We start from the raw sequence: 4954 nt of genomic DNA, 5'->3' as shown, positions 1-4954 counted from the left end.
GAGCGGAGAAACGCCGGCGGCTTCCCCCGGGGAGCGCGGGAGGGCAGCTCGACCCGAGGCGGACACAAAGACGGAGACGAGGATAAAGATTAAAAAAAAAAAAAAAAAAAAAAAAAAAAAGAAAAAAAGGGAAAAAAAAAAAAAAAAAAAAAGGAAAAGAGGGTAAAAAAAGGAACTGGAAAATAAAAGGGTACTTTCACGGCTGCTCCCCCGGCGCTCTGGGCGGGGGCTGCTTTATTTAGGATGGGTTTTAGAACAAAGCCGTTAAGAAAAAGAGCAACCGTCCTCCTCCTCCTCCTTCTCCCGGGCTCTTGACATCATCTCGGGGAGAAGCGAGCCCGCGCCCCGCAGCCATCGCCTGCGCGTGTGTGTGCGAGAGAGCGTGTACGTGTGTGCGGGCGTGTGCGTGTGTGTGTGTGAGTGTGTGCGTGTGCTCGTGCCCACTCCGCCGCGAGAGGCGGGATGCGGGATGCGGAGCCCGCCCCGGCCCGCGGCGGGGAGTGCGTTAACCCCCTCGGTGCCGCCCCGGCTGGGAGCGGCCGCGGAGCATCCCTTGCTCCCTCCCACCTCCCCCGGGCCCGGCCACGCCCCTGTTCCCGCAGGGACAGCCCGGAGCGGGGCGGGCTCGTGCCGTTCCCGCAGGGACAGCCCGGAGCCCCTCCCGCTCTCCAGCCGAGCAGCGGGTAGCGGCCGGGACGGGTTTGTGCCCGCCTCCCCCGTGGCCTCACGCACCGCAGCTCCACGCACCACCGCCCCTCCACAGACTGACACGTACAGCCCCACACACCACCGACAGGCACACACGCAGAGCTCCACACCCTGAGCTTCACACACCACTGCCTTCTTCTCCAGCATTGCACGCCACCAACCACATACACACATGCACAGCTCTACCCACCCTGAGCATCGCATACCATGGCCCCCATGCACACACCTATACAGCCCTACAGACACCCGTACGGCCCTACACACACCCGTATAGCCCTACACCTGAGCATTGCACGTCACCGACCACACACACACACACACACAGCCCTACACACCCGGAGCATCACACCCCACAATCACACACAGTGCAACCACTCACCACACCTTATCCTGACACTGCATACACAGAGCTCCACACACCTCAGTTCCACTCAGGCAGCCCCTCCACACACACACACACGGACCTCCACACACCACAGCCACACACCCCACAACCACACACCACAGCCACACACCCCCCAACTTGCTCAGATCCTCAGCCAAATGCACCACAGCACCACACACACCAAAACCTTCCCACACTACAGCCCTCCACGCACCACCTCCACACCACACAGTCACTTCCCCAGCCTCAGCATAGTCCCCCAAGCACAGAGATGTGCACAGACACATGGCACAGGCATGGAACTGGGTGATCTTGAAGGTTCTTTCCAACCCAAACCATTATGTGGTTCTATGATCATGACATACAGCACACATACACACAGCAAAATGTTCCCAGTGGCTCAGAGGAGACAGCCCAGTCTCACCGAGTCCATCCCCAGCCCCAAAGTTCCTGAGCCACCACCCTGGGATGATGCAATCCCTCAGGGACTCTAGTCCACATCCTATCTCTCCCTTGACGATCAGGTTTCCGGCAACAGGTGTTACCAGAGGAGCTTGGGGCTGCTTTCATGTCCTCTCTGAGACAAGGCTGCCCCTCCTGGTGTTGCCTTGCCCTTGGGAACTGTAGGCATCCTCCTCAGTTAGGGCTGGGTTTTTCAGCCTTACTCAGTGAGGGCTGAGCTGGTCCTGACTTTTCTGAGTCTCAGATGACATTCCCTTGTTTTAGGTCTCTCTCAAATCCTAGGCCCCTGGGGCTAATTACCTTCCATCCCTAAAAGCAACTCTGTCTCACTCTGGGTTAGACTTTGTCTAGTGCCTTTGGATACATCTCCTGAAATATGAGGGGGCAGATGATCAGAACAGAAGTCAATCGCCAAGAATGAAGCCCTTTGAAAGATGCACCCCAAGATAAGCAGACAAAACTGGTCATAAAGCCCTTTCTGAAACTCCTGATGCAGAGAGGAGGAAGAATTGACTTCATCAATTCAGCAAACAAGAGTTAACTCAGGTCAAATTCTGCATCACGTCACCTGAGCGTTACTACAATTGTTACAGCACCGCATGCAGCAACAAGGTCTCACCTGCCGAAAGAAGCAACAGGGGGAAGGAGGGGAAAGGAGGAGAAAAGAGGAAATATCTGGTTTCGATCAACTCCTTAAAAATAGAAGTCTGATTACCATTGCCCATTTCTGATTCCCCAAGGGAGAGCAGGAGAAGAGGAATCTATAAATAGTTTGCAACACAGAGAATCCTATAGCAAAGTTGCTGGGAAAGATCAATAGCATGATTCAAGGAGGGCTCCAAATTACATCTCAGGGGAGGGAGGTGCTGAACAGAATTGATAAATGAGTTGCAAATGCTGTGTGTGTTGTGTGTATCTAATTAACAGAGGGTGACTGGGATCAATAGCAAGGAAGGAGATGGTCTAAAAATAGCACTCAGGAAGGGACTGCAACCTGCGGGCAACAACTTGGATGGAAATGTCCCCTGGAGTAATTAACCTTTAGCTGGAAAGTGGTGGTTACTGTGGGGTCAAAGTGGGGCCTGTACACAGCTGGAAAGGGGTGAGGTCTCCATGGGACTTGGGGCACAAAGTAATGTGACAGGGGGGGGGGGGGGGGAAACAGGCACAGCCCTGAGCTTGCAGCCTTCCTTTGATCAGGTGGCAGTGACAACCTGCTATTTGGTGTAACGCTTTCTGGAGAAATATCTGAATATTAACATTTTGCTGGGGTTAAGGAATAGGAAATATTTGCCATTCTGTGTACTCATAAAGGTTTTGACATTGCTTAGAGAAAAGTAACAGTTATTTTTTTAAACATCTATTTACATCCATAAAAGCCTGGGATTTTCTTCTTTTTTTGCTGACCCCACTGCCAAGAAAGTATCCACTACTCTGAGGATTTACTCGGAGGATTCTGAGTCTTTGCTCATCCAGACTCACCAGCCAATATATATTTGAACCACAGAGCAACTAACTTCCAAAGAGAAGTACCCTTCCATCCTTCAATCAACACCAGGGAGAAGGACTGACGTTGGGCAGGATGATCTATGGCTCAGCTCACAGGCTCTGCTGAAGTGCCAGGCTGAGCTGGCATCACCCGAGTGAGAGGCAGAGATACACACACATCCAGGAACAGAAAGTTCATTTTCAACCTGAGTATAGGATTTAGACCTGGGGTGTATGGCATGACTAAAAGAAAAGGAAACTGTAAAGCTGAAGAATCTGGAAAATTTCTATTTGTAAAGCTGGCAGGAAAGCATTGAAGGCATAAGTAGTGAGTGAAGAGCTTTTCTCTCTTTAATATAGATAGAAGTGACTAAAAATTCCTGGACAAAAGGTTTCTCCATAAGATTAAATTAAAGTCTTTTATCCAGTTATAGATGAAGCTACCAACAAACCGTGGTTAGTCACCTAAACTCAAAGTACCAACACATAACTTAGCTCCTCTAGGTTTGGTCTAGCTTGAGGGAGAGAGCACAGGCTGGAAGATAGGTGTGCAGGGGGTGCCCTGGCTGCTGACAGCTGTGCGAATCCAGTTTTGCACCTACTCTCTCCACAAAAAACCAGTGGGAATTTGAAATCTTCCACATTCAAGGTAAGATTTTGTGGATGCTGTTGTGTCACAGCAGCTCTCCTGTCTCACCTTGAGTTCACTCTGCTATGAAGGCAAGAGCTAAGAGCAAGGCAGCTGCACTCTGAGTTGCTTCTGTGGACCTCTGCAGTCCTTCCTGTGGACCTGTCAGTGATTCTCCTTGAGCGATCTAATGTCTCTCTCTGTGCAAGAAGAGGCTGAGAGCTGCCAATCCATGAGCCATCTTCCATATGAACTACAAGAGTCACAACAAACCAGAAAAGGAAAAAAAACCCAAACCAGAAAAATAACTGAAAAATTATGATCAAAACTAGAAAGAAGAAGAGATAACCTGTTTATTCTTCTACACAGGTTATCAAGGAGCCATTTTATTTCTCTGGAAATGGTGGCACAAAAATGACCATAACAGCAGTTCTGCTTCAGGACAAGGTTTATTGACCCCTGAAGTCCTTTATGGTACAACAGAGGCTGTACCAGGCACAAGGGAGAAATGCAAACAGAACAAGTATGTGTGGTTCTTTTTCATTCCTTAACTATTCTCCCAACCTCAAACTATTTTAAATCGTGTTTTTCTAAGTTCTCAGTAAGTTGCTTTCTTTGGTGACCCATGATGGATCTTTCTCCCAAGCACTTTTCCTCTCTCTTCCTGAACCTAGCTAAATTTTTTTGCATCCTCAGCAAAAATTCAAGACAAGGCTGGGTTGGATGGGGCTGTGAGCAACCTGGTCTAGTTGAAGATTTCCCTGCCTATCCCAGGGGCATTGGAACAAGATGATCTTTAAGGTCCCCTTCCAGCCCAAACCATTCTATGATTCTATGAAAAATTCTCATCCTTCCCAAAGAAGGGGTTCAGTGGACATAGAGAAGGAAGAGCATTCCCTTTTATCTGTTTAGATCAGGCTTCCTTCAGTGGTCCTCAGAGAACACACTGTGCAATTACTCCATGCCTTCATGGCTTGGTAAAGACTTTAAAGTTCAAGAAGGTAGCCCCATTTTTAGCTAGTGTTCCCCATGTAGGGCCATAATGTGACATCTCCTTATGGCTCCCTGATCTCTACTACATAAGAGTGAGAGGCTCCATGTGCACAGGTGAGCAAGACAAAGGTGTAACCTTGGCTCACTTTGCCCTATAAAGTGTCTCTGGCCCTTTGGGGTATTTCTTTGAATTGCTACTATGAAAGAGTCATTGTGCTCTCCAGAGCTGCATGCCCTTAGGAAACAGGAGATATATATCAACACCTAATGGGTGTTGAATTTTGCTGTGG

This window comes from Corapipo altera, unplaced genomic scaffold (genome assembly GCF_003945725.1).
Source record: "Corapipo altera isolate COAL_440 unplaced genomic scaffold, ASM394572v1 51, whole genome shotgun sequence".
NCBI classification, from domain to species: domain Eukaryota; kingdom Metazoa; phylum Chordata; class Aves; order Passeriformes; family Pipridae; genus Corapipo; species Corapipo altera.
The sequence above is the reverse complement of the archived record's forward strand: the minus strand, read 5'-3'. Positions refer to the sequence as shown.